Source organism: Phocoena sinus, chromosome 6 (assembly GCF_008692025.1).
Source record: "Phocoena sinus isolate mPhoSin1 chromosome 6, mPhoSin1.pri, whole genome shotgun sequence".
Classification (NCBI taxonomy): Eukaryota; Metazoa; Chordata; class Mammalia; order Artiodactyla; family Phocoenidae; genus Phocoena; species Phocoena sinus.
In genome coordinates, this window is record NC_045768.1 from 90,778,824 (window position 1) to 90,787,425 (window position 8,602).

Sequence of the window (8,602 nt, forward strand, 5' to 3'; positions counted from 1 at the left end):
CACCTGTGGTCTTCTGAGGGGCTCAATCTCAGGAGGACATTATGAGCCATGAATAACTGAGAATATATTAAAAATAAAATGAACTGATTAAATGTAAAAAGAAAGAAAGAGAATAAAAGAAAAGAGAAGAACTATTAGTGGATAGTGATCTACCATGTAAGGGACACACACAAAGAGAAAAGGAGACAAAAAGGAGAACTGCTCTGAGTCTCATCGATATTGCTGAGAAGCTGTAAGAAAGGGACAGTTTGGGTGAGAATATGCTGAAGTTGGGCGGCGGGGGCGGGGGGGTGGTCACCATGGTATTCAGGCAGGAGGGTGGGAATGCACTCAGCTGGAGTGGAATCCAAAGGAAAGGATACACATTGAGGGGCAGGTGAAGAGAAGGGCAGGGGAGTGGAACCCTAATGAGCACCAACTTCCAATTTCAAGGGGAGCAAGTACATCATAAGTCTCCATCTGACTTGAGCCATATGATCTGATCTCAAGGAGCTTCCAAGGCACAAGACAAGCTGTGCCTAGAAGCTCAGCTCCCTGGGAAGTGACCCCTCCCTTCGGCACTCGGCATCTGTTCCACCAACCTCATGAAAGACAGATCTGGTATTATGAGTTAGGTCTGCACTGATTATTTCTTTGCATGTGGGGTGTTGTACGGTAAATGGGTAGGAGGTGTATCTTGTTTTCCCCAAAAGACTGTAAAACTTAGAAGAAGAGAGACAATTCATTTCTTGGATCCCTGCATTCTGTGTACAAAGTAGGTACTAAAATGACTGTTGATTCCTCAGTCTAAACAATCAGCTCATGAGTTGTCCAAAGTTGATCTTAATACTACTCCTAAACAAAACAGAAAGAAATCTGCAAAATTTAAGGATTTTTAAAGGAAAAGCAATAAATATTTATAAAGGGTCATAAAATTAATAAGGAATAATTTCTCATTTATATTTCCTGACATGGACATTAGAAGACACAGAGTATATTTTATAAAAAATTAAGTCATGCTTTGACAACTGGTAATACTTAGTAATCAACTGATTGTTCTCCATAACAGCAACTTTGACAATGTTTTCCAAAGCCATCATTTAAACATGAATTACTAGGTTCATAGATGCTGACATAAAAGAATGCAATACTCATGTTCTGCTGTTTAAGTGAAACCTCAAAGGGCTGGAAAAACCCTCTAGGATATCTATTCTATCTCTTTCCCTTATTTAGAAAACAGAAAGTTTCCTCATAGGAGAAGTACTTACAAATTGGTGATAAATGAATTATTCAACTGTCCATAGTTGAATTCAGACTCTCAGTCAAATTAAAATTCAAAAATATTAAAAGTACTTATGAAAATAGAAGTTTCTGGCCAGCTCTAACATATACCAGATGACTCCAGGGGCCCTTAAACCCTAGAAGTCTGTGAAACAGGAGGTCCATCTCTTGAAATGAAAAAACAAGAACGAGTATCTTGGGTCTGAACTGGAATCCTTATTAGCTGTGGGCTTGGTCAAGTTACTTAGACTCTGATTTCCAGTTTCCTTACCCATGAAATTGAGGAGAACATCTGCCTACCAAGGCTGCTGGGAAGGTTAAATAAGGTGATGTCCATGACAGTACTGAGCACAAGGTGGACGTCAGATGAGTGTCCATTCCTTCATGGATAGGCACTGGGAAACCAGCAGGTAGGAAGGTTCAGTGACTTGCTCAAGGCTGCCAAGTCTCATAATATGGTAGATATTAATTATTAAAGGACATTGATTCCTTAGATTGTGATATACAGTGGAAAAAGGAGTGGGCCTATTACAGCAGGGCAGGAGTCAGCAAATGCTCTCTGTAGACGGCTGCACTCAAGTGGGACTCTGCAGTCATGTCAGCGTCTCTCTTGAGCTTGGCAGTCTTTGTGCTGTGTCACTGCATGCTCATATCCATCACACAGAACAGAATGAAACTAGCTTAGAACAAGGGCTAAGCAAGGGCTCGAGCCTTACCTGAGCAAGGGCTCTCTAAACACAGAGTAAAACCAGGACTCACAGAATCTAAACTACTTATTGTCATAGATATGGCAATAGTTTAGAAGCAGATTAAAAAAAATCCTGATTATAGGAAACAAAAGTAATTCTAACTTATAAGTGTGATTCACTGTAATAATATAACACCAAAAAGGGAGAAAAACTGTATTTAAAATAGCCAAACTAGAAGAATATTTGATCAGTAAACCTGTCCTGCAGATGGATTCCTACCTCAGAGATAACCCACAAGTGGGTCTACAGGGATACAGTAAGAGTCTGCGTGTAAGCCTTGGCCAGGTGCGGCATGCTCTGGGCAGATGGTTCTCCTGGGGAGTTTAAGTATTTACTATCCTTGTAAACATCAGCTCTGATTAAACCTACTCCAACAGACCCAGAGGCATTTGTGAAAGATTTTCAGAGAAACTAAAATCTACTGTAAACAGTATAGATATATATGTGTATATAGATATATAGATAGATATCTATATATCTATATCTATCTATCTATCTATATATAGATATAGATACATTTCATCCTATATGTCTTAAACAACGCTTTGGCATATTAACGTATTACTCACATGTCATTGCTTCAACATGCTGTACAGGAACAGTTGAAACTATAGGTCATGTTGGAATTTGGTCTGTCACACGCTGTTATGTGCAAAGAGGTGAATGTTTCTAACTAGATTAATAGAGCTTAGTGATTACACAACTAAAAAATAAAGGCATGACTGTTTCTTCTTTGACATTATATTTCCCTTTCTACATGAAAATGGATTAAAAAATTTACAGTCTAGCATATTTTTCCCTTTGCACAAAATATGAAGAATGTGAATCCACACAAGGGAAAGCAGACTGCATTAAAAATAACATATGATTGCACTAAACACATATTAGTTTGGAAAAGAAAAGGAATACATCATGTTATTAGAATGTCATGGTGTGTTTCTAAGTAACAGAATCCCTGTGGTCAAATAAACTTACATTGAACTATCAGCTGATATAAGCAAATCTTTTTATAAATTGGAATCTGCTGAAGGTTCATTTGCTTTACATAAGTTGAGAATTACATTCACAATTACCAAATTTATACATGAACTGTCTGAAATGCTAACTAGTATGCGATACTCAAAATAAAGAATGCATTATAAATTGTAAATCTACTCTAGGTCAGTAGTTCTTAACTATTTGAAGGATGGACCCCTCCCTTTGAGGATATGATAGAAGCTATGATGGACCTTCTATGCAGAAAAATACACATATACAAACATTCTGCATGTATCAAAAGGCTGATAAAACCCATCCTAAATCCTCTAGGGACTCTTGTACAATAGCTAAGAATCTGTAGGTAGAGTAACATCTTAATTAACTTCAAATAAATTTTACATGTAAATATTTCACTAGAGTTAAAGATAAATCAAAGAGTTAAAATTAATTTAAGGCAAATTGCCTTATTCCCCACAACTATTTAGCATTTATTTAGCAATATTTTTATGGCCATAGAAAAGTTGAAAGAATACAGTGAACATCTACATATTCTTCACCTACATTCACCAATTAATATTTTGTCACCTTCATTTTATCTTTTTCACTCTTTCCATATCCCTGTCTATACATATATATGTATTTGTGGGGTACAGGGGCTGGACCATCTGAATGTAAGTTGCAGATATCATGTCACCCTAGTACTTCAGTATAAGTCTCCTAAGAACAAGGACATTTTCTTACATAACCATGAGACAATGATTACATTCTCTCACATTATCAAACCTCAGAAATTTAACATCGATTCAGTTTCAACATACAGTCCATATTCAGATTTTCCCAACTGTCCCAACAATGTCCTAAATTGCTGTGCGTGTGGTATGTGTATATGTGGCTCAAGATCTATTCAGAGTTCACTTGCCTTTAGTCTCCTATAATCTAGAGTAGAAATTCTCTGCCTATGTGTTTCACCCCTTCACTTTTTGAAGGGTCCAAGCCAGCTATCATGTAGAATGTCCCCTAATATGTATTCGTCTGATTGTTTCCTTACGATTAGATTTAGGTGAAACGTTTTTGCCAAGAATCCCACATAGGTGATGTCATGTACTTCCTTTTGTATCATATCAGGAGGCACAAAATGTCGGGCTGGCGTGTTATTGGTGATGCTGAGACATTGGTTAAGGTAGTGTCTTCATCTCCTTGTAATTAAGAAATATCCTGCAAGGTAAGACTTTAGGTCTGTGTGAATATCTTGCCATCCAATAACCTTTCACTTAGTGGTTTTAGCTTCCATCTTTGCCTAAATCAGTGACTATGTTGGAGGTTGCACAGTGGTGATTTTCTAACTCTGATTCCTTCTGTACTCATTAGTTGGCATTCCTCTACAGAAAAAGCTATGATCCTTTTGGCCCTCTTCCCTCTGTTATAAAAAGGATTTTGCATTTGATGTGCTATAATCCATTGCCATTCTTATTTGAGGTATTCAAACTATGCCTTCACCTAGCTTCTATGTTCTGTTCACAGTCTGCAGTAATCTCTGAGTGCTTTTGTGCCTGCTGGTATGATGAAATGTTGCAGGCACACTTTACAGATTCCCTGGCCCTGATCTATTACTTGACATTTTTCTCAGGGGCCTTGCTCCTTCTAATGAAAAATGGCCCTTAGAAACACAGATCTGGAAGTTAGATGCGCTCCCTGCTTTTAGGTCTTCTTAGTTAAAAGAGCCTGGAAATTTATTTAAAACAAAACCATTACTTGCACCCATTCCTGAAAGCAAACTGACCTTTGAGGCATTACTTAAAAATATTTGATACCTACATTTTTATTATAAATTCAACTCAATCCATTTTAAATGACAATTTATTGCATTAATTCATCTTCAGAGCAAAACATGCAACAGGATGATGACAGGAGCTCAGCCTGCAAGTTGCAGAAGCAAGTCCTTACCAGCACAGGGTATAGAAGAATGGGAGCTGAGAACCAGGAACCAGAAGCCCATTTGAAGAAGGTTGCTGCCATGAGCTCAGCCAATTGCTGGAACTGCACAGGAATTCAGGGCCGGTTTTGTCAAACTGAGTTTTTAAGATATGGTAAATTTAGACTTTGATATAAAATTTCCTGGTTTTTAAAAATACCATATGCTCCAAACAAACCATATCTGTGGGCTGAATACTGCCCATGGGTCATGATCTACTGTATAAAGTCAATTCTCATTATAAACCACAGAGCCTAGTCCACCATGAAGGATGCTTGAACATTCAAAACAACCCATAAAATCATATCAAACCCATGAATTCACTTCTTTCAGAAGTTTTTGTGAATGCCTACTATATACAACCTCTGTTATGCATAAAGAGCATACATTATTTACATCCTAGGATTTGATGGTCTAGAACATTCTTGAACTAGGTATTTGGAAGGCACATCCCCTCGTTCCCTCAGGGTTTCCCTGACAATCCCCCATCCCATTTTGCTTTTCTTCATGGCACTTAACACCGTTCTTTGAATAAACGGATGGACAAAATTTTCCTTGTAATTTCTCCTATGAGAGACTAGTACACAATCCATTCCAATGTACTCAGAAGGTTAAGGTAAACAGGGGAGGAAGCACCAGATACCAGCTGACAAACATCATAAAACTCAATCGTCCTAGTGATACTTGAGCTCGGGAAGGTGTCTCATGTGACCACAGTCACCCCTACTCCTCACCCATTGGAGTTTTAATTTGCATGAGATGATTTCTAAGGTCCTTTCCAGTTCTCATTTGTTTGGGCTTTGACCACTGTTCTCCATTTCTACATTAGCAGAAGGTCAGGAAAGGGTCTTAAAAATTATATGCAAGCGTGGCTTAAGCAATTTATTTTTATTTCCATCATGATTGGAATATACTGGGCCATGCAAGAAATTTGTGTTGATGTTCCTTTTATGCAATCAATGTTTCTGTTCATAGAATGTCAGTAGAGCGAATATTACTTTTCTAATTTTGAAACTTATTGCAGTTTATTAGTGCAGATTATTAACTTAGTGCAGATTATTCATGATTCCCAAAGACACTGTTTGATATAGTAACACTAATTCTCCAGTATTTAGACCAAGGCCCAATGAGGCAAAAGCCAAACAATAGAAAACAAACATGTAGAAAAGAATTAGGTCCCCTTCATAGGACCCTTATAGGAACCAAAAAAGGAAGATTTTTTCCTCACAATACTCTAAGGAAGAGGAGGTACACTGATGTGTCTGGAATGACAACCCGCAAAGGTGTGGAGAAAAAACTCCAGTTTATATCCAAATGGTGTGTTTGTGCACGCTGGGCTATCTCTGCAGTTGTGAGGTAAAGCTTCCCACCTGCAGCTCCAAGACTGTGGGAGGGGTTTTGGGCCCTGGGCTGTACCTCTAGTCACAATGTCAGCAGAATAGGGTGAATAAGCCAGAAAGACCACCTGCATCTTGGCATTATACTCCAGGGCCCATTTCTTTCCCTAAGCCTTCTGACTAAAGAGCATAACAACATGCTGGAGGAAGATAAGCTCAGGGCTCACAAGTGAGGAGAGGAGAGAGGCTGCAACACATCTTTAGAAAAACAATCTCATAGGAAGTGCCTCCCAGCTCTCTAGACAAGGTGGCAGAACCCTGCCTAGACGGGTGGTCGCGGGGCAGAGGCCATGACTGAGAGGTGAGGAGAGGCTGGTAGAATGATGTGGGAGAGGAACACTGTGTGAGCACAGGCAAAGGTAGAGAGTGGGAGGCACACATCCCACTGAGAGGAGGCGCTGCCACTCAGCCCCAGCCAAGTGTTGCCATGCAAAAACAGGAGCCACCCAGTGGCAAGGCTTTACTTTATCAAGAGAAGTTGAAACTTCATAATTTTTTTTTTTTTTTTTTTTTTGCAGTACGCGGGCCTCTCACTGTTTTGGCCTCTCCCGTTGCGAAGCACAGGCTCCGGACACGCAGGCTCAGCGGCCATGGTTCACGGGCCCAGCCGCTCCGCGGCATGTGGGACCCTCCCAGACCAGGGCAAGAACCCGTGTCCCCTGCATTGGCAGGCAGACTCTCAACCACTGCGCCACCAGGGAGGCCCCATAATTTTAAAAAAATATTTATTTTATTTATTTATTTTTTTGGCTGCGTTGGGTCTTCATTGCTGCATGTGGGCTTTCTCTAGTTGCAGCAAGTGGGGGCTACTCTTCGCTGCGGTGCACGGGCTTCTCATTGCAGTGCCTTCTCTTGTTGCAGAGCACAGGCTCTAGGAGCGTGGGCTTTAGTAGTTGCAGCATGTGGGCTCAGCAGCTGTGGCTCACGGGCTCTAGAGCACAGGCTCAGTAGTTGTGGCGCATGGGTTCAGTTGCTCCACAGCATGTGGGATCTTCCCGGACCAGGGCTTGAACCCCTGTCCCCTGCATTGGCAGGCAGATTCTTAACCACTGAGCCACAAGGGAAGCCCCACAATTTTTAAATATAGAGCAATTCTACCTGACAGAAACACATACACATGAGCCTCAAATGACAGATAAAGGAATGCTTAAAAGTTCATAGCTACACTCCAAATGGAAATTAACCCAGTTGAATGAATATATATATATATATATGAATATACATATAAAATATATAATTTCTGGCATATTCATACAGAAGAATGTTATATAATATGGGGATACCTTGGAGATATTGCGGGTTTTGTTCCAGACCACTGTGATAAAGTAAATATTTCAATAAAGTAAGTTACATGAACTTATGGGTTTCCCAGCGCACTATACTGTGATCTATTAAGTGTGCAATATCATTCTGTCTTAAAAAAAAGAACAAAACTTAATTTAAAAGATTTTATTGCTAAAAAATGCTAACCATCGTCTGAGCCTTTGAAGCAAGTTGTAGTAGTAATATCAAAGACCACTGATCATAGATCACCATAACAAATATAATAACAAAGGAAAAGTTTGAAATATTGCAAATTACCAAAATGTGACACAGAGACATGAAGTGAGCAAATGTTGTTGGAAAAATGGCACCAATAGATTTGCTCGACACAGGGTTGCCACAAACCTTCAGTTTGTCAAAAAACACAGCATCTGTGAAATGCAATAAAGTGAAGCGCAATACAAGAAGGTATGCTTATAATGAGAATGAACAAACTATTGCTAACCACAATGACCTGGATGGATCTCTAAAACATAACGTTGAATGAAGAAAGCCAGACTCAGAAGAGAATGCACTGTATATATAAAGTTCAGAAAGCTATGGTTTTTGAAGTCAGACAGCAGCCTCCTCTGAAGACAGAGTGATTCTGAAGGGTCCAGGAGTGCTGGGATTTCTTGATTAGGTGTTTGTGAAAATTAATTGGGCTGTACCATTACAATGTTTATTTTTTTGTAATGTATACTTCAGTTAAAAGTTAAAAAAACAAAACAAAACACTGTGAAGGACACAGATTTCTGCCCAAGGAGCTTCTCATTTATGGCCACTGCTTTGATGGAGCTCAGGTTAATAAAATCCAGTTCAACACTCACGATGTCCCAATTCATCAAGGTAACAGACAAATGTTTCGAACTAAACATAACTGAATAAATGGGAACATGAGCATTATAACCAAACAGGAGGCCTGCCAAACCTCAGGTGCTGCA

The 8,602-nt window shown here is 39.4% G+C and overlaps 1 protein-coding gene across 1 annotated transcript in view; it reads right to left on the reverse strand.

The window, feature by feature from the left end:
* The window catches only part of CENPP (centromere protein P), a 234,864-nt gene that overhangs the window by 97,466 nt on the left and 128,796 nt on the right, over positions 1 to 8,602 (reverse strand). The gene's annotated exons all lie outside the window — the stretch shown is intronic.